The 22,413-nt window shown below is 31.6% G+C and overlaps 1 long non-coding RNA gene across 1 annotated transcript; it reads right to left on the reverse strand.

Moving 5' to 3' along the window:
• Nucleotides 1-925: 925 nt before the first annotated feature.
• On the reverse strand, nt 926-9,361 carry LOC139527205 (uncharacterized). The gene is made up of 6 exons (XR_011665296.1): nt 7,636-9,361; nt 6,422-6,489; nt 6,011-6,074; nt 4,222-5,351; nt 3,551-3,748; nt 926-3,086 (listed from the first exon to the last, which is right to left on the reverse strand). It is a non-coding gene; the product is annotated as an uncharacterized lncRNA (long non-coding RNA).
• Between the last annotated feature and the right edge of the window lie 13,052 nt (nt 9,362-22,413).

Raw genomic sequence — 22,413 nt, forward strand, 5'->3', positions numbered from 1 at the left:
CCTAAGTTCTGCTGATGATACACTGCCAAGCCAATGATGATGATAGACGCCAAGTGATGGAAATATAATTAATATAAATAAATATAATTAAATATAAATAAATACAATTAAAGCATCTGCATATGTCATACCCTCCACCACAGAAACCTCTTCCCCCTTTACTTGTCATCCAGATACAATTAAGATAAGATGATTTTTCAAATAAATTTTAATTACCAATTATTATGATCCTACATGATACAAAATAACCAAATGAAACCAAACACAATCTGCTTCTTTTAAGGTGGTACCTAACACTACAGGGAGATAACTCTGTAAAGTCAGCTAAACGTTTTAATTACATTGTGTTGTAAAAGGAATATTAAGCTTCTCAATGATCAAAATTGGTGTTTGTCAAACTGCTATACCAGTATAATTTTTCTGATAAAACGGTTGGTTCAAATTTTTTACAAAAGGAGGAAAAGGATCTGCATCATGGGTTTGGTATCAGGAGCAAAATATTACAATAATGCAAAATAAATGACAGTACTGAGGATACTATCTATTTTCCTGGTTGTTTTTATTATAGGGGGAAATAATCCCAATGTAATTTCTTAGTCTATATATAATTACGTATAAAAGTTAATGAATTAAAATAAAATCATGTAAATTTTTTGATACATGTAATAAATTTTGTAATCATTTAGTGACTATTCTTTGTTTAATATATAAAATTAAGGCTTTCTAGTCCTTAACTTGTAAATAAATAATAGAATTCCATTTAAAAAAGAATCCTCAGTATGTGTCAACTTTTAAAAATGACATCAAAAAACAATACAATTCTTATACAAAGTAAAACTGTGGTAAAAGCTATAATATAAAAATATTAAAACATGCATGTACAAATTATTTTTTGAGAATTACTCAACTTATTTACTGGGTAATGAAAACAAACTAAATATCTTGATCGGTGCAAAAATGATTAGATTACCAATGAAATAGCAGAGGTGGGAAAAATTTGGTTGATTATTTAGGAAATCACTGAAGTACCACTGGAGGAGGCCCCTCTAACAATCGGTGAGCACCCCCCCTTTTTTTCCCTTTATGAAAATTTCTGGATCCTCCGGTGAACAGATTACATTTCATTCATTCACATTTTTAACCTCAAGCTGTTTTAAACTATATAGTTTCTTTACTACTTCCAAATTTCTAATCTATTTGTTTTCAAAATTAAGTAGTATATTTTTATATTTATTTATGGAACCCAGGAAGGGAGATAACTAGTGTTCAGTTATTATTTTATAGTCTGATTTATGCATTAGGCCGGAATGTGGTATAGTGATTCAGTGTATGATATGTTTGCTCATCCATCTACAACTTTAACCCACAATTATCAAGATTAAATGGGACTTTCCCGATACTTTCAAATAATCTTCAGTCTCTGCCGACATTGTGTACTATTTTTTATAACTTCTAAAGGTTCTCTAATCAAAGAATGGATTTTTCTTTTCTTATATCTTATTACTCATATTGAAGGATAGGTTAGTTCAGCTGATATCAACATAGATTTAGTTAGAGCAGATTCTCAACTTGCATCCACAAATCTAACAATTTGATCAATCTTCCAAGGACTAGTAGCTGCATCAATAGTTGAAGGGTGAAATAGAATGTTTATGAATTTAACAGAGAGTTAAAAGCATAAAAATGTCAGATCTCATTATGAAAATAAATATCTGCATGTAAAAGTGATTTTTTTTAGTTTCAGAACAAACCCAATCATATTAAGGCTTGGTATAACAAGATTTTACAATAAAAACAAATAAAATCAGATAAAATCATATTAAACACAAATGTTGTTATAGCAAACCTTACATATACTTCAAAGCTACAGTGGTAATATACTGTGGATTCATTTGTTTTCGTGGGTACCAATTTTCGTGGATTAAAGAAAACTTATATGTTCGTGGATATTTAATTTCATGGTTTTGCGAACCTCTGTATACAAAGCCTATAGAAAATTTGTTATTCGTTGAACATTTAATTTCGTGGTTAGAATCTACCCACAAAAGCCACGAAAATTGGTATCCAATGAATAATAATGAATCCACAGTACTATTGTCTTGAAGTAGAATGTATTGAAAATTTGTATTAATGTCAATGACAATTTTGTCATAATGAGATCCAACTGTTTAAGACAATATTAAAAGCAGGATAAAAACATAATAAATTTTTTTTAAACTAACCTATCCTTCATATGATGAACTCATTTTAGGAGATGCTTCCAAAAGTTAAAACAAAGTATTTAAAAGGTCCATTCTTTCAATTGGGAACCCCAAAATTTCATTATAATAAAATAAAATACACACTGCCATTAGTTACAGAAGATAATCTGAAAGTTTCAATGAAAATCTACCAATAGTTTATAACCGTGGATGAGAGATGATGATGGACAAACAGACAGAAAACACAAATCTTCCCATTGCAGAGGCGGTTTAGAGGGTCCACCCCCCTCTTTTGTGGGAAATAAATTGTAATTATAAAGGGAATCACTTGGGCTGGCCTGGTCCCCTCTTAGGCAGTCAGTGGAGTAAAACCCAACCAAAAACCCAAACATTTTTATTTGGGGTCAGAAACTTACTAGTTAAAATATTTAACAAGGGGCTAGTTTCATATTCTCTTTTCATAGTGTTTGGCCATCAAAATCCTACTATTTTGGATTGTAACCGACAAAATTCATTTCACAAAGCACCTGTAAGGCTTACATGGTACATAACTTAAAAATATATGTAAACCTATGTATGTCTTGTGGGTACTTTGAGAAACCATATGGCATACCTTTGGGACCCCTCAAATAACAATAATTTCAGTTGAATTTTTCATCAATCACAAAACAATAATTGAATGCAAGTAATATAAATAAAAAAAATTCTATAATTTGAAATTCAATACAGCAATAAAAATACAATTTGTTAAAAACTCATTCTGCTTACAAAATAACTGTCTACAGATTGTTCCAATAGAGATAGTAACAGTTCATCTGATTGTTTGCAGGATTATTGTCTGAGGATTTTACCATACAACGAAGGCAGCAACTGTTACACTTTCAACTGAAAAGAAATAAAGTTAAGTTTCAATTATTTTATATCAAAATAATCTTAAGGGTATATAATAAAAATCCAATTTAAAAAAAACATATCAATGAATGTGAAAACTCTTCTTATTTTTGCGACTTCATTTTACTGAAATCTGTCAATATAGTTAATTATAGAGTCTACAATGTATTATAAAGAAGCGATTTATTTTATGTTGCATTAAGTCTTTTGAAATATATCCATTGAAGAACCAGATGAGGCATTGTTTGATATTCTATGATAAAGGCTGAAATTTAAAATCTATACTAAGGCCATATTTTGCCAAGTGAACATTGTCATATATGGTACTGATAAAATAAAGAGTATACTGCTGACCAAACTCTTATAAACCTTTAAACCTAAAGTCAGTATTTATTTCCAAATAATATTATTTATAGAATTATTTTCTTTTGAACAGGATTAATATTACTGGTACCTACCTATATATTAGCTGTATTAGACCACCAAGTCTTATTCCCACACCATGTATGTATGTATGTATATACGTAGATCCCTCCGTTTACGGAGCACCCCTCGAGAGCTGCGAGGGTACAGTGGAATCCGTGTACACTCCCTATCGGGATTAATGGAGATGTGTCACTAACATATTTACAATGAAAACATGCCACAGAAAGTATCTAAAAAGAAATTAATACATTTATTAATTTTACAAACTAATTTATATGTCAACCTAAAGATTACTTTACAAATTAGTCTGATTTCTTACTTTATGTACCAATAGTTTAACATTCACCTATTTTGTAATATTTATATAAAATATCGAAAAACAAACCAAAATAGTCAAAGGTTTATGATTTGAATTCTGCACTCAACTACTTTGAATAATGAAAATGAGTTGTCTCCCATTGAATAAACAAATCTTGCAGTTAATTAAACTAGTCTCCCCTTGAAAGTTGATTCTTATCTCAGGATTTACTCTCGTAATTGTAATAGAAATTCTTGTTAATGTACCTTCTATCTCAAAACATTAAACTTGTAAATAAATTCTTCAAAGATGTTTTTCATGCAGAAAATAAAGATGAATATGTACTTTTTATACACATGTATTTCTAGAAAATGTATAGAAATTGTTTGACTTCAATAAACTTGCCTTCTCAATTTCATGGTTAAGCCTCAGACTTGGTTGAAGATTTTATTGACCATCTTCCTTTGAGCTGCTCTCCTGGCTGCCAGGGTGGCTGTCATCATTATCTTAATTGCAATCTTTCAGTTTTTGGTCCATTATTCATAGAAATAAATAAAAAATATCAGATGCACTCTCAATTAATCACATATCTTGAAAATTTCACCAAATCAATTCTACCCGTAATGACCCATGATTTCTCCCACCCTCAAAACTATTATCTAGACCTCTGTTTACATTTTTTTTATTTACAGAACTCTAAATAAGTCAATACATTTTTTTGTATTAGCTAGTATAATGCATTTGAATCTGATATCAAAGTAAAAACAAATGTGAAAATCAAGTAAATAGTTATATATATTCCCTACCATGAGGAAATTTCAAGAATGAGGAGTTAAACAGGGGAATAATTTATTACCTCCCATTGCCAAAAAATTTCACCTGTTGGGACTCCACATCATTGCTACATGTATATCTAACAAAAATACAAAATGGTAGAGCTATAATTAAAAATAAATAATTTGATATAAAATATTCAAACATTTACAAAAAATATTTAGCACCTTGGTGATTCTCTCCCATTACTGACTTTCTCAACCATGAAAAAAATGGTCACCAAGATATAATCAATATTGCTGAAAGTGGTGGTTAACACTAAAAATCAATCAATCTTTTTTCACCAGGATGTTTCTTTACTATGATTATTTTGAAATAATTTGTTTGAGCTAAAAACAATGCTAAAAATAACAAAACATTGGAAAAATATTTATATCATACATATAAGAAAAATAAAAAAAATACATTTTTTTTTTTTAGATTCTCCATTCTTAACCTACTGGAAATGTTTTGAATACACATAGCCCATTATTAAGATAGTCTCAAGAAAGTCTACAAGTAATATTGTAAAATTCTGAAGTATCAATTTAGCATACAACTTCCAGTCTTGCTGAAAATGGAGAATCTTTACATTTTTTTTTTTTATTTGTGATAAAAATTATAAACATTTTTTCAAACATACACAAAAATAGTTTGAATTACATTCTTTTTTGTTTCAGTCGTATTGCACAATAATTTCCTGCAGCCAAAGTTGAAGTCACCTGAAAAAGAAATATGCATTCTAATATCTGTCAGAACAATATTCAATGCAAAGGAATCAGTAACTGGTTTTTGCATTGATGATGCATAGAAAATTGATTTACTTTGTTTTAAAGTGATGTGTTGACATGAATTTACAAACAACCAGTCTTCTTTAGCAAACAAGGGATGACAAGTAGTTGGTTGTTGTCCAACATATTTGTTATTATTTCATTGTTTTATCATAAATCTAGCTGTTGGTTTTCTTGTTTGAATTGTTTCACATTTTTTCATGTCGCCTTCTTTCTGTTTAATAGTTAATTGTAAAGTATATGTTTTGCTCATTGTTGTAGGCCATACAGAGACCATTAGTTGCTTACATCCATGTCATTTGGTCTCTGGGAGAGTTATTTTATTGGCAATGATCTTTTTTACTTATACATGTGGACAATTTTAGAAAACAGATTTTCTAAGTAACAGTATATTTTTTTATTTCCTTTATTTATCTTCATACCTCCTAATGTCCTCCTTCCAGATTATATATACGATTATAGTTTTAAGAAAAATTAAAGTATACTACTTCTCTGCATAATTAGAGTATAAAACTTCTTAGCATAATGAAGAACTAGGTTTGTACATGCTCTTTGCTGAATAATTCATTAATTTATGTACTGGTTCTTACCATAAAAGTCAGCTCCAATGCCCATTCCCAACTTAAATCCTTACAGACAAGCTGTGAAGCTAATCTGAAATATAAAATGTTGTATTATTGATAAAATGGTTTAAAAGGATCACTTGTTACTGTATTAAAATTAAAAAGAAATGGGTTATATTCATGTACTAGATGTTGAGAACATATTGACTAGACAGCAATCCAACAACATAACAAACCAAATAATCATGTTAGATCCTTCAATTTACACTACACATTGTATTTGTGCTGATATCCAGAGAGGGTAGAAATAAATAACAGAAATCTAGTGTGATTATTTCAAGGCAAGGAAAATAAAAAATGGATCTAATTATTTTCATACATGAACTACATTTATCTTTTTTTTCTTTCTTCTTTTCGAAACTGTATACTGGTACCTACCTATATATTAGCTGTATTAGACCATCAAGTCTTATTCCCACACCATGAAAACATCTCACAGAAAGAACCTAAAATATAACAAGAGGCTGTCACAACGACAGCAAACCGGATTTATTAACATTTATTTGTGTCCTGGCAATATCACAAGAACCATTACTGATGAATGGTGAAAGTGAAAATCGTCAATATCAAATTTGACCTCCATTTTGTCATCAGTATCAACATATTAAAATTTCAAAAGCTTTGGTTGAATGGTTCATGAGAAAATGCACGGACACGACGGGAAAAACCATTTTTCAATCTTTCAAGAACCATAACTCCTGAACGGTAAAAGTCAAAATCGTCATTATTGAGCTTGACCTCCATTTTGTCATCAGTAACAGCATATTAAAATTTCGGAAGCTTTGGTAGAACAGTTCATGCATAAATGCACGGACACGACTGGAAACTCCATTTTTCAATCTTTCAAGAACCATAACTCCTGAACGGTAAAAGTCAAATTCGTCATTATTGAACTTGACCTCCATTCTTTCATTAGTAACAACATATTAAAATTTGGGAAGCTTTGGTAGAACAGTTCATGCGTAAATGCACGGACAACTCCATTTTTCAATCTTTCAAGAACCATAACTCCTGAACGGTAAAAGTCAAAATCGCCATTATTGAACTTGACCTTCATTTAGTTGTCAGTAACAACATATTAAAATTTTAAAAGCTTTGGTTGAACGGTTCATGAGTTAATGCACGGACAACATTTGATTGCCGCCCGCCCGCCCGCCCGCCGCCGTACATCCCCAAATCAATAACCGACATTTTTGTCACAAAAATCCGGTTAAAAATTGACAATTTATATACTTTATATTTCCATTTCCCCTACATTTACCAATATTGTTCGGATTTGTGACTACGTGTACACAAAAGTATAACATCAATAGCTGTAAAATCAATGTAAAAGATGAAAAAAAAAGTCTTACAAATTTACTTATTGAATTTCAACTCCACAAAAATAATGGTTTAAACATATTTTATTGTTCATAAAGGTAAATCATCTGCACATTTTACAATGAGTTATCTCCCATTGAAAGGCAAAAAATAACATTTTACGTTAGCAACATCACTTTCTCCACTGTAACTGCATTGTATGCTCTAAATATACACTTTTTATCAAATAATGTATAGAATGTATAGAACTTGTTTGACTTAATTAAACTTGCCTTCTTATTTTCTTGGTAAAGCCTCAGACTTTGTTGAAGATTTATTTAACCATCTTCCTTGGAGCTGCTACCATGGTTACTTTTTCATGCTTTTCAACATAATTCTTTGTGCTGGTCAGTTCACTGAATACAATTTATGCACTTAACGAAATGTCCTTTCCATTGTATTTAATCAAGTGTACAATTGTCCCAAGAATGTTCCAAAGCATCTCACAATATTTTCTTTTTCCATTCATGTCAGTTGAAGTAATTCTCAATGTAATATACAATTAATATTTTTAATTCATACGTAAAATACAGTAAAAATACCAGATGTGCTTTTAAATTAGTAACCTGTATTATCGCTATTTTGGCCATTTTTCCTTTGATTTTTTTTTGTGATAATTTTCATATCATGTTACTCGCTTGAGATGGAAAATTATGGCTAGAAACTAAGCATGCATGTGGCGTTGCTAACGAAATTGACATGAAATTGACATGAAATTGACAACGTCGTCATACATTTTTAGGTAAAATAGCGATAAAAAGATTATCATTGTTCATCTCAACTCCATTGCCTTTCTCGCTTTCGCCGTCCCGGCTCAAGCGAGAAAATCAATCTCGTTGAGATGATCACTGATAATCTATAATTTTCTTTTATTTAGAGAGCTCTAAATAATAGCTCTTGTATTAGTTTGGAGACATCTGATATGTAAAGACCTAAAAAAGAGGTAATAAAAAAGAACAGAATAGTAATTGGCTAACACCTATAATTCACAAACATTTTCTAATGTTTTGGAGCATAGTTTAATAAAATATCCCTTCTTTTAAGTTTATCATCAAGCACATCATACACATGAAAATTATACTCCAAAAATTGATCATAGCCTGGCCTTACGGTCATAAAACTTTCGAGCATGATTTTTGTACTTTAGACTCGAAAATCAATTAACCAATCAAATTGCTGGATTTCATGTTTCGAGCATCATTTTTGTGCTCTGAGCACTGAGCAAAGTTTTATGCCTTCAAGGCCTGAAGAAGCTCAGTTGTGCAAATTCATATTTTCCTTTAACAATTGAGAATGGTCTTTTAAATACTGAAATTTAAACGGTATATGGAATTTTAAAAGGTCAAAAATTGGTGATAACAATCAATCTTAATCAATTTGCATGCTCATTATGAGAGTTCTAAAGATATGAGTTCGAAACAAAAATTGTTACCTTCTTAAAAAGATTTTAGATAAAAAGCTCCCAATTCTAGAAAAATTAGAAAAATTATAAACATTTCAAACTGCAGTTAAGTTATAATTACACAAAATTGGTACCGTCTGTAAATTTTAATAAAAGTGGGGAAAATTCCTCAAACAATTTCATACTAGGAGTTACACAACTTCAACATGAGTGCAATCTTTCATTGAATAAAATTGAGAATGGAAATGGGGAATGTGCCAAAGAGACAACAACCCAACCATAGAAAAAAACAACAGCAGAAGGTCACCAACAGGTCTTAAATGTAGCGAGAAATTCCCGCACCCAGAGGCGTCCTTCAACTGGCCCCTAAACAAATATATACTAGTTCATTGAAGTTTTGATGGTACAAGAAACACTGAAAATATAAAATACAAATTTATTAAATGCAAAATAGTGGTATGAAGTAGAAAATCTTTTTAGGACCAAATTTAGAAAGAAAAATTGTGAACTAAAGAAATGGTAAAAAAATGCTGATTCTTTAAAATAAAAAAACAATTGTCCAAATCAATGACGCCGCCTCCACTAAACCAACAAATGCTCGGATTTCCAACAGCAGCACCAGCCCCATCTTGGGTATACCAAATCCTAATGATGTTAAACAATATCTCAAATTCTTTAAGTGGTATGTCAACCGAGGTGAAAAGTCTATCTGTGCGTGTAGCTAAGCTCGAAAACTCTAAGGATAATTTCTCCAAAGATACGGTAGAAAATGTTAAAACGGTAAATTCAAAAGTAGAAGATTTGAAACGTGAAAACGATGCAATAAAGATAGAAAACAAAAAACTTTTTGACACAATTACAGATCTTCGATGTCGAGGATACATTGACAACTTATTGTTTCACGGAATTCCTGAGACCGAGGATGATACGTCCGAAAATTGTATTGATACTGTAGCGAGTATTTGTGATGACAAACTAGAACTAAATGATATTAAACATACAATTACAAAAGCACATCGCCTTGGACAAAAGAAAGCGGGACAGGCAAGACCTATCATTGTTCAGTCGATTTAATGACTCAAATGCTCGAAGTCAAGTTCGATCGAATAGTTACAAGTTAAAAAATACTAATGTTGGAATTAGCCAACAGTATCCAAAAGACGTAAACGACCGCCGGAAACGCCTTGTACCGTTGTATAAGGAAGCGAAATTGCAAAAAAAGAAAGCCGTTCTTATAAATGACAAACTTTATGTAGACGGGGAAAGAGTTTTTGCGGAAGAATCCGTGAATGACAACAGTGGCGACACTGAAGTCAAAGGCGTGTGGAACTAGGAACGACTAGAGAATGACAAAACTGTTTCCTCCACCAAAATCTTATCTTGGAACATTAACGGTGGTCTAGGTGAAAAACTTGAAAACGAACAATTTGTTAACTTTCTGAATACATATGATATAGTGTTTTTAAGTGAATGTTGGGTGAAGAAACAATACAATTTTACCATGGACCAATTCTGTTGTCCAGTCATTGTACCACGTATGCGTTCGAAAAGTACTCAAGGTGGGGGAATGGTTTTCCTGTATAAAAAACATTTAGAACAGAAAATCTCTGTATGTGAAATTATAAAAGACTCTATAATAATTATAAAAATCGACAGATCAATTTTTTTGAAAAATGATGAAGATAGATACCTAGTATTTGTATATATTCCGCCGTATAAATCAGTTTTCTACAAACAGTACGATGTAAATGATTTATTTGAAGATCTGGAATCCGTCTTAGAAAATTACTCAACAAAAGGAATTAGTTTTATTTGTGGGGACACTAATAGTCGGACAAGCACGTATGACGATTTCATAAAAGAAGACAACTTGCCGGAATCTCTTGTTGACCTTACTTCATATTCAGCCGATTCACAACTTTCTCTAAGAGTAAATCCTGACTTGAAAACTAACACGTGGGGTTTAAAATTACTTTCTTTGTGCAAATCATCCGGATTCCGAATTGTTAATGGACGCCATAGCGAAGGCTACGCAAATGGTTTTACATACTGTGGTGCAAACGGAACTAGTGTAAATGACTATCTTATTACACAGGAACAAAATTTTGAATTGATTCGTAAATTTATTGTATGTAGTTTTACGACATTTTCGGACCACGCCCCATTACACTTCGAATTTGACTCCGTACAAGCAACAACAGTAAATAGCAGATCTGCTGGTATACCAGAAAATGACGTATTAACAGTAATTAAGTGGAAAGACGAAAATAAATTCGAGATTCGTGAGGCTTTCCGTGTGAATTATGATCAACTTAACTCGTGCTTTGAAAATCGTGACTTATCATCAGATGCCGATATAGACACTTGTGTGGAAAGTTTTTCGGACGCGGTTGTGGCTATTGCTGAACCATTTTGTAAAGTTACTACAAGACATAAATCTGGGCACAAAAACGCAAAGCTGAATTTTGATAAACAGTGGTTTTCAGATGAGTTGAAAGCTTTACGTCGAAATTACATCAGGGCATTGAATGCGTTTAACAGCAACAGTTCTACAAATAATCATAACACATTAAATGAGTGCAAGAAAACATACAAATTGAAGGAACGTTATCTGAAACGCCAATACATGAAACAAGAAGGTGATATGCTTAGTGTAATCCGCAAAACAAACCCAAAATTATTTTATGCAAAGTTTAAGCCAAAAAAGAAAACACTTAAAAGTAATCTGAAATTAGACGATTTCTATGAACACTTCAAAAATCTTGGATTGGAAATGAATTTGGATTCGGACAATGCATCAACTGAAGAAGGTAATTGTTGTGTTTTCGATGAACTAGATGCTGAAATAACAAGCAATGAAGTTGAGAAGGTTATTAATCTATTGAAGCGAAGTAAAAGTCATGGTCTTGACCTCTTGCTTAACGAATATTTCATCGAACTTTGCGACTTTTTGCTTCCATTTATAGTAAAGTTATTTAACGCTGTTCTCGAGAATGGACACTTTCCAAAGTCTTGGTGCGAAGCAATAGTCATACCGGTTTATAAAAATAAAGGGAACATAGACTTTACAAATAATTACAGAGGAATAAGCCTCTTGAGCAATTTAGCCAAATTGTTTACAGCTGTCTTAAACCAAAGACTACTAAAGTGGGCATGTGAAGACGACATTATCAGCGACGCACAATTTGGATTTAGACAAAGTCATGGCACGGCAGATGCAATTTTTGTATTGCATTCTCTTATAAATAGGACATTATCTGACAAGAAACGACTGTACTGCTGTTTTGTGGACTACAAGAGAGCGTTTGATAGTATTAATCGTACAAAACTCTGGATGAAGCTTTCACGTCTAGGAATCCGTGGGAAGTTATTGACAGTTGTGCGCTCTATGTACGAAGTAACAAAGTCTTGTGTTCGTTTCAACGGTTCGTACTCTGAATTCTTCAAATGTCAAATCGGTTTACCACAAGGCGAGGTTTTGTCGCCTATATTCTTCTCTCTATATGTGAATGACTGTGAAATGTCCTTTTTAATCGATGGATGTATTCCGCTTGAGATGCGAGATTTAAGTCTTTTTCTTCTAATGTATGCCGATGATATGGTGCTATTTTCGGAAACCGTTCAAGGTCTGCAGTCAATGCTGAATTCTTTAAAACTATATACCGTGAAAAACGATTTAACAGTTAACATTGACAAAACTAAGGTAGTTGTGTTCCGAAACGGAGGTGTTATTAAGGATGATGAGAGATGGTTCTACAATAATGAGAGTTTAGAGACGGTCAATGACTTTTGTTACTTAGGATTTAATTTAAAATTCAACGGAAAATTTCTATTTACACAGAAGAAGTTGGCAGAACAAGGTCGAAAATCAATGTTTGCCATGTTATCTACGTTGAGAAATTATCATCTAAATACTCAAACTATCCTGTCTCTATTTGATGTGTACGTAGGTAGTGTAATTTCTTATGCATGCGAAGTATGGGGATTTTATAAAGGTGATGATGTCGAAAAAGTCCATTTGCATTTTTGCAAAAGACAACTTGGTGTTAAACAGTCTACAAATTCTGCAATGATATACATGGAACTAGGAAGATTTCCAATGATCGTTAAAAGGAAAATACAAATTTTTAAATATTGGTTCAAAATTATGTCAACAAATAACTGTATTTTAAGCTCCGTATACAAAGAAATGTGTATCGATATTGACAGAAAACGATCAAAGTCTGTAAATTGGGCAAAGTTAATCAGAGATGAACTTAACAACATTGGACTTGGAGATATGTGGATTAAACAATCAGACCTCGTATTTGAGATTGACTTCCCTCTTATTAAACAACGACTTTTAGATATTAAAAAACAGGAAATGTATTCGTTACTTGATAACAGTAGCAAGTGCCGTATCTATAAATACATTATCAACAGTTTTGATTTACAGTTTTATTTGACAAAATATATTCCTATTGTGTACCGAAGAGCTCTTTCAAAAATAAGACTTTCTTCTCATTCTTTAGCAGCGGAAACTGGACGCTACCAAAACATTGAGCTGTCACGTCGTATTTGTTCAATTTGCCGTCAGTGTATTGAAGACGAATTCCATTTCATCTTAGTGTGTCCGAAATATAAGGAACTTAGAGTAAAATTTATAAAGAAATACTACTGGTCTAGACCAAGTGTGTTTAAATTTATTGAACTTTTAAGTTTAAAGAATATCAAACAGTTAACCAATTTAGGAAAATACATTTTTAATGCATTTAAAATCAGAGACAATATAACATGAACATTCTCTGTCTGTTTACTTGTTTACTATGAAAATTTGTATTTACACCGATGAACTGTAAAGTTCAAGGTAATAAAGAATTTGATTACACAAAAAAAAAAAAAAATTCAAATTGCATGTGATAAAAACCATTAAATTTTAAACTTTAATAACTGAAGAAAAAAGTTCCAAAATTTACAATTCAAAAGAAACATTTTTGTTCCCAAATCAAGTTTGACACATGTATCATATTAATAGGTGATGTCAAAATTTTGTTTTTCATAAGACTGCTTCCAAAAACCTCTGTTTGAAAAGAGGAGAAATCACTGATATCTTGACATTAATAGAGATGGACTTAAGCACAAGGTAACTCTTGGAATGACTGCAGGTTCCTTAAATGGAGGATAACAGTCAGAACTAGCTCCAGTCAATACACAGACAGGCAACAGCTCTTTTTGGCCATTTGTAGAGGAAACAAATCCCATGTAATAATGTAAATAGTTTTTTTCCATCTTCAAATGATAAAAAAAGCAATTATTTAAACCCCCAGGGGTGGTTTAAGCCATTTCTAAAGAGAGGGGGCTCCCAGCCAGGAAAAAAGGCAGGGTTCAAACTAGTTTATGTTCTGATTCAATTGCACTGATCATCAAAAAAATTGTAAGGGTTCCCAAGAACCCAGTGTCTCAACGACTTTTGCTGTTAATCCCAGGCTCAACAAAAATGAGGGGGAAAAAATCAATAAAAATATTCCTCTAGATATTATCTTTTGATTGTAAGAAGCTTCTGTCCAAGTTTGGTAAAAATCCAGGATAGTTTATGAATCTAATAAAATGTTTTAAAAACTTTAACTTCAGATTGTATTCAAGGTGGCTCGTGGGTACAAAAATTTTAGCAAAAAATTAAACCTTTATTTTTTCATTACAAATTTTATTCATTACACTATTAGTTGTAACTTTATGATATGGTACAAAAAATAACCCAAAAAATTGATTTGGTTTGGCCCCAGATGACTTTAAAAATTGAAAAAGCTCCCAAAATTATGCCATTTTTTGGCCTTAAATTTGAAAAATCTTTTTTAACTCATCGGTGACCTATATTTTTTATTATTGTTTTCAAATAAGCTGTACATAAACTAAATAATTGTAAAATTTAAGCAATTTCTTGTATTAGGTTATTTTTTTATTTCGATATTTCCTCTTTTTCTCCTATTAGTTCAACAGAAAAAAAGGACATTAACAAAAATGTATGCTTCTTCCAGCGGCAGATTTTAGCTTAAATGAACGGTGACCCCATTTTTTTATTTCATTTTTCTTTTAAGTATATGATAAAGTTCATTTATGAAAAAATATAGCGAAATCCTATATTAGGAAAAAAAATTCATTTATACCCAGGAGCCCCCTTAAGGTTAACTAAGTCCATTTATAAGTAAAATACGGAAAAACAGGAACAAGTTTTAAATAATTTTCCTTCTAGATACTAGCTTTTGATTGTAAACAAGCTTCTGTCCAAGTTTGTTACAAATCCAGAATATTTTAAGAAGTTATTAAAATTTAAAAAACTTTAACCACAGAGTGAATGTATTGTATCCTGGCATTTATAAGTAAAATATGGAAAAATTAATTCGTTTTATTTACAAAATTTACTTCTGGATACTATCTTATGATCATAAACAAGCTTCTGTCGAAGTTTGGTAGAAATCCAGAATAGTTTAAGAAAGTTATTAAAATTTCAAAAACTTTAAGCAAAAAATATTTGTGATTGCCAACGACGACGCCGCTGACAGAATGTAAGATGGCTAGGTCTCATTTTTTTCAACTAAAGTTGAAGGCTGGACAAAAAGTATTAATGGTATTTTACATTTACAGTTCAGCAAAATGCATAGTATTTTTTTTATTTGAATTGTCTATAAAAGATTCACTTATGATAATTCTTATAACAATACTTCAGGGATTGTTGGAGTAATTAAACTATATTGGCATGTTTTAATTTCTATGGCACCTTCATCAGAATAAAAACTAAAGAGTACAAAATGGTGAAGTGATAATTTGCACTTCACAATGACAACAGGAGGAAAAATAATAAATAAACAAGAATGTGTCCAAAGTACACGGATGCCCCACTTGCACTATCCTTTTCCATGTTCCATGGACTGTAAAAATTGGATAATAATCTAATTTGGCATTAAAATTAGAAAGATTATATTATAAGCAACATATGTAATAAGTTTCAAGTTGATTGGACTTCAATTTTATCAAAAACTACCTTGACCAAAAACTTTAACCTGAAACTCCTACTTTCATTTTCTATGTTCAGTGGACCATGAAATTGGGGTCAAAAGTGTAATTGGACTTTAAAATAAGAAAGATCATATCATAAGCAACAATTGTACTAAGTTTCAATTTGATTGGACTTCAACTTTATCAAAAACTACCTTGACCAAAAACTTTAACCTGAAGTCGGACGAACGAACGGACAGACGGATGGACGAACGAACGAACGAACGAACAACGGAGCCACAGACCAGAAAACATAATGCCCCGCTACTATCGTAGGTGGGGCATAAAAATAAAGAAGGTAATAATGGGAGTAGAGTTTAAAAAGAATGTTACATAAAATTTGTTGAATAGTGTTTAATCAAATTTTGCAGAGGTACATGCTTCCAATTGGCTTCGCTCAGAGTTACTGCCTCTAATTGGGACCACTCTGCCGGGGGTACTGCTTCTAATTAGCTTTAGCAGACAGAGGTATATATGTACTGCTTCCAATCAGCTTCGCAACAAGACAGAGGGTATGTGCTCCCAATTAGCTTCACTAAGAGGTACATGCTTCCAATTGGCTTCGCTCAGACAAACATACTTCTTCCATGTTGAAATAGTACGGTAAGCAAGTCTGTACTACATCCAGCATCGTAAATGGTACATAATTGCAATTCAAATGTCGTCCAAATTTACAAAAACATATTTTATTTAACATTCTTGATCCAGTTAAAGTTCACATCTACGTTCACTCCCTATTTGTAATTTATCCTGATGGTGTCATTGTCAAATGCAAATTAACATTACAGAATTCTGTACTCTCCTTTAGTATCAATTCTGATGAAGGACCTATAGGAACCAAAATATATCTTATTGATTCACTGTAGCAATCCCTATAGTATTTTTCTTATCTTTTGATTGAAAGAAGCATCTGTTCAAGTTTGGTAAAAATCCAGAATAGTTTATGAATCTAATAAATGTTTAAAAAACTTTAACAGCAGACTGTATGTAATGTTAACTTGAAGAAAAACTAGGTCCATATATAAGTGAAAAACAGAAAAAATGGAATTTTATTTATACTTCTGGATACTATCTTATGACCATAAACAAGCTTTTGTCCAAACTTGGTACAAATCCAGGAGAATTTAAGTAAGTTATTATAAATTTTAAAACTTTAACCAGAGTGAATGTAATGTTTCCCAGGAGAAAAACTAAGTCCATATATAAGTGATAAACAGAAAAAATGGAATTTTATTTTTACAAAATTTACTTCTGGATACTATCTTATGATCATAAACAAGTTTTTGTCCAAGCTTGGTATAAATCAAGGAGAGTTTTTAAGAAAGTTATTAAAATTTCAAACTTTAAGCAAAGAGTGAATATTTCTTGATGCTGCCAAGGACGACGCCAATGACGGAATGTAGGACTGCTATCTCTCACTTTTTCAACTAAAGTCAAAGGCCTGACAAAAAGGGGGATCCAACACCAAAACTCCCACCCTCTGAATCTGCCACTGCCCTCAAAGTATGGTACATGATCCAATTGGAACCTGCTTGGTTAATATAACTGATTGTGTGCAATTTTTGAAAGAAATTTAATGGGAATTTCGAAAAGAAATGTCAAAATCTTATCTACAAATCATGATGAGCCATTGTTAAATGTGATGAAAAGGTTTAAATTAAAAATAGTTGTCAATTATGTACTGATAATTATAAACCAAATAGTTACTAAATATTTTTAAATCGAATAAAAATTACACTAATTTCAGAAAAATATGATGTTGAATGGACAAAGAAGACATAAACAAATAGTCTAAAAAAAAATTATTTTAAGAATTTTCATCATAAAATTAAAATTTGAAACAAGTTATCTCCCTTGCTTAAAAGTAATAGATTTCAATTGTGTAAAGACCAAGAAACAAACAACAAATGTTGCTTATATACAACATTTGAGGCTAAATGATAAAACTTGATTACATTTTTTTTCAAGCAAAAAGTGAATACTGTGGATTCATTATTATTGACAGTGTTTTTTTATTATTTTTCATGAGAACCACAAATTTTAGTTTTTCACAAGATTATTTTTTGGGATTTGTATGGAGAATTTGTAATATGTCTGAATGAAAGCATATTATTGGGGATTAGAGTTGAAAAATTAACCCAAGAATGAGATATCTGAAGCAAAATAGATTTTACTACCATTTAATGCTAGGGATGATTATTTAAATTTCTCTGGGAAATGATGATAGTTTTAGATAACTCAGAATGAAATTATTTTTTTAGGGGGTGTGTGAAATGATTTAATTAATTGCTTTCCCATTTGGTTAAAGATTTAAGTGATTTTGATAGATAAGAGATACATCCAATTAGATTATAATTTTTAAATGTTACTTTTACTTCACCATTACCTTGTTCCCAATAAGTGCTTTAAAGAAACAGATACCCTGAAATAATTTTGTTGACGCTCAAGTAAATAAGGGACATTTTTCACAATACTGTATTTGAATTCAATCTAAGATACAAATATACATTTAATTTTTTCGTTTCCAATACGTCATAATATGTCAAATACAATTTAGAATTTGATTTAAGACATTTGCTTTTGACATTGTTTCAAAAATTATAAAAAGTTCAAAGTAGCTTTAAGCTCCAAATTGTGTTTTTTTTTTTAATATTTAAATGACCGTACAAATATCAAATACTTTCATTTCAGAATTACATATGAAGATTCCTTTGAAAGCAGAACACTTGAAAACAATAACACCATCCAAAGAACAAATGAAAAAACAAGAAATAACCAGACCCTAACTACTGAAAGCTACACCAAAAAGAAACTATGTTACATGTTAGTAAGAGACGCAGCGCTCAAAGCTCAATGTATTTCTGAAATGATAATTTGATATTTGTTTAATCTTCAAAAACAACTTTCAAGATGAACAATAATGTTCAGCTATGAAATTTTAAATGCAGATGACTGTGACCTAAATTTAGTTTCAAGTACAAATGTACTTTGTTATTCTCCAATTTGACAATCAAGATGTATTGAAAACAGTAAAATAATTGGGGAAATTGTTTAATTACAAATCTGAAATTTCAGGTTTTATCCTTTTCAACTGGTATACGTGTACCACCAAAAAATGCATGAATTGCTATGCAAACCCAATTTCAACCACCCAAAAGCACTGGCAATGCAAACAAGACAATGTTTAAAAATGTTTTATTAATATCAGTTGATCATTGGACCCAACGACCTAAAATGTTTTACAACTTAATAAACCTCATCTAAAGTTATTTCGACTATCACCATTTCTACATTAATCAATTTGACAAAATATTATAAACAAATCAAATAAGCGGGCTATCCACTCTGGGTTAATCTCCAACCTCTTTTTTTAGCTTCAACTGTTGTTGCATATTAAAGTATGCCAAATTGAACTACTGAAATTGATGGGCAAATCATTTTACAGCATTCCGGATGAAAATTTTGTTCAATGGTTTAATAATTGGGGACGCTTTTTGTGCATGTTGTAATCAAACATATCTTCTTTCTGAGTTTTTTTTTGATTTCCAGTTTTTATAGTACTTTCTAAATTGTATCTTTACATCACTATTGAATGCACGATTTTTTTTTTATTCATTTTTACAGTCAAAATTACGTTGTTCTCATGAAATGCTTACTAAAAATACTGTCATTTATGTATTCAAACTGAAATATGTTCTAATTGCTTCTGTAATAAATAAGATGAGGAAAACTTTTATAATTAAAAATGGCTCATCATAATCCAGAAACATATTTGTTAAAAATTTTGATGGTGAATATTTGTGAAAATCATAAATGATTTTGTTTTATATATAAATATTAACTAATTTCAGAAAATCAGAATCAAATTCAATCACATTTTCCCAATTACTAAATGCTTCTACCATAAAATAGTGGAGGAGGCTTTTTCACCTGGGCAAACTGATTTTCAATTCAGATAGCATCACATTTAAGCAGTATATATTAATAATAAAATACCCTAGGTTTAATAATGTATCCCCTCAACTTTCTCAAGAGTAAAATATACATGAACTTTGATCTTGGCATAGTGTACCTGAATTTTACTTCACAAATTTAGAGCAAAATTGCATCTATTAGTTGAATTACCATATTGTATCGAAACCCTCATTTCATACGAGTTACCTCCCCTTCTAATTTAGTGAATTTTTATTTCACTACTCAGTGGCGAATCCAGATCTTTTGATGAGGGGGCCCGCTCCAGCCATGCTACAGTGATTCCTTATACAATCTTCCCACAAAAGGGGGGGGGGCAAGGCTCCCTGGATCCACCTATGCTACTGTCATTCAAAATATCAGTGTTTTCATGTAAACCCGAGTCATTATTTGTTATTTTACCTTATATTTTCTGTAAAAAAAGATACATTATTATATTTTGGAACAGTTCAATTGTAAAAATTCATAGAAGCATATCTTCATTTACTCCAAAAAATATAGAAATTTGTTATTTATAATCTTTTATTTAACACATTTAATAATTTGGTTATGCATGATAAAGGTTTGAACATTTCTTTTTTCATTTGTTGATTAAAGTAAATTAACATTTCCAATTTTTTTTTCTATTTAAGAAATTATTTACCTATTATATTAAGTAAAACATTTTGAAGAAAGAGATGAAAAAACACATAAAAAATTCATGTTGCATTTTGACAATTTTTGATAGAAAAAATGGAGCAAAGAATGAAAAAAAAACATTTAACTTAGTTAAACAATTAGTAAATAAGTTAACATCAAATACTTGCTACCATTCTGTGGTGCCTGAGATCACCCTTTTTTTTTGTTGGTGCTTGGTGTCAGATCATTCCTGGTCTTTGGTAAGGTTGGTGTGTTGTGCCTGAAATCATCCCTGGTCTTTGGAAAGGTTGGTGTTTGGTGCCTGAGATGATCCCTGGCTCTTTAGTTTGGTTGGTGCATGGTGCCTGAAAACCTCTTAGGTCTTTGGTTGGGTTGGTGCTCTTTGCCCTAGTTCATGCCTGTTCTTTGTTTTGGTTGGTGCTCGGTGCTGGAGATCATCCCTGGTCTTTGGTTGGATTGGTGCTTGGTGCCTGAGAACCTCTCAGGTCTTTGGTTGGATTGGTGCTTGGTGCCCGAGAACCTCTCAGGTCTTTGGTTGGATTGGTGCTTGGTGCCTGAGAACCTCTCAGGTCTTTGGTTGGATTGGTGCTTGGTGCCTGAGAACCTCTCAGGTCTTTGGTTGGGTTGTTGCTGTACAATATTTTGTTATCAGTGTAGACAATTTTCTGTCACTTCTTTTGTTTATGTGTTGTCATGTCTTTTTTCACCACATGGGTTTAGATTGGCCCTTTGGTATCTTCCTTTTTTTATGTATGATATTGTTAATCATTATACCTCACTGTTTGAATTTTGAGGATTAATATTATGGATATACCATTAGAGATATGCTATTCCCAGATGTTCCAGGACATGGATACCTTCTTGATTACACTGTGTGCGCTGCTTCATTGAAAAAAGGGGAAAATTAAGATGTCTGGTGTGTTAAATTTTGTGAGGTAGGATATTTCTTGTGTTCCTTCTCAAATTTGTACACCAGTTAATACATCTGATTGACTTTTTCTGTGTGTTTTATCTCATTGACAAAAATACACAAAAAGACAGAAATAATAAATACTGTATACTTATACATCTTTGTAAGAACTCTGAAATGGATATGAATAAGAAAGATTAGTAATTTGTCACTTTTATACAAAGAAATGGACATACAGAAATTTATATGCCACTTTTCTTCATCTGTTACAACCGAGCCATACTCTGGGGTCGTATGACTGAGGTTGCATCTAAAACAAAAACAAATTTGTAAATTATTAGTGTTGGAGAACGTTTGTGTCACTTCCATCAAATGGGTCCATGACTGAAACATCCTCTCGGCTGCATCTGCAAAAAAAATCTGTAGCGTTTTGGAGAACGTTGGTGTCACTTTCATCAAACGGGCCCTTTAACAAGCTCATGGTAGAGTGATCTTGTTACTATTGTATAGTGCTGCGGAAACTATGCGCTACCCTCCCTGGCCTAGTACAACGGAGTCTATTCAAGGTCTATGACTGTAACATCCCCCTGCTGCAATCTGCAAAAATCAAAATTATAGAATTAAAAATCTGTTGGTGAACTCTGAAATGAAACATAAATAAATATACAAAATTACATACGGGCATAAAAGAATAATATCAATTAAACTTTATTTTCTTTTCTTTAAAGTAAAATTCAAAATTAATTTTTCTTTTTTTTAATCAACTTTTTTTACTTTATTGTGCCATGAAATTTAGCATTGTAACTGCTGTAAAAATACCAAAACTATTGTCGTTTGGCTTAGTTAGTCTGTTTCTTATGTTACCTTTTCAGACATGGGACACAGACTTCTTTTTAAATGAGTTTTACTGTGTGAATTGCAGTGTGTTTGTTTTTTCTACGTTGGCTCCTAAGACGTATAGGTGTGGGTTGAGATCTCTCAAACCTGTTTAACCCACTGTATTTATGCACCTGTCTCTAGTTAGAAGCCTCTGGCCTTTGTTAGTCTTGTATGTTT

The sequence above is a fragment of the Mytilus edulis genome, chromosome 6 (assembly GCF_963676685.1).
Source record: "Mytilus edulis chromosome 6, xbMytEdul2.2, whole genome shotgun sequence".
Lineage (NCBI taxonomy): Eukaryota > Metazoa > Mollusca > Bivalvia > Mytilida > Mytilidae > Mytilus > Mytilus edulis.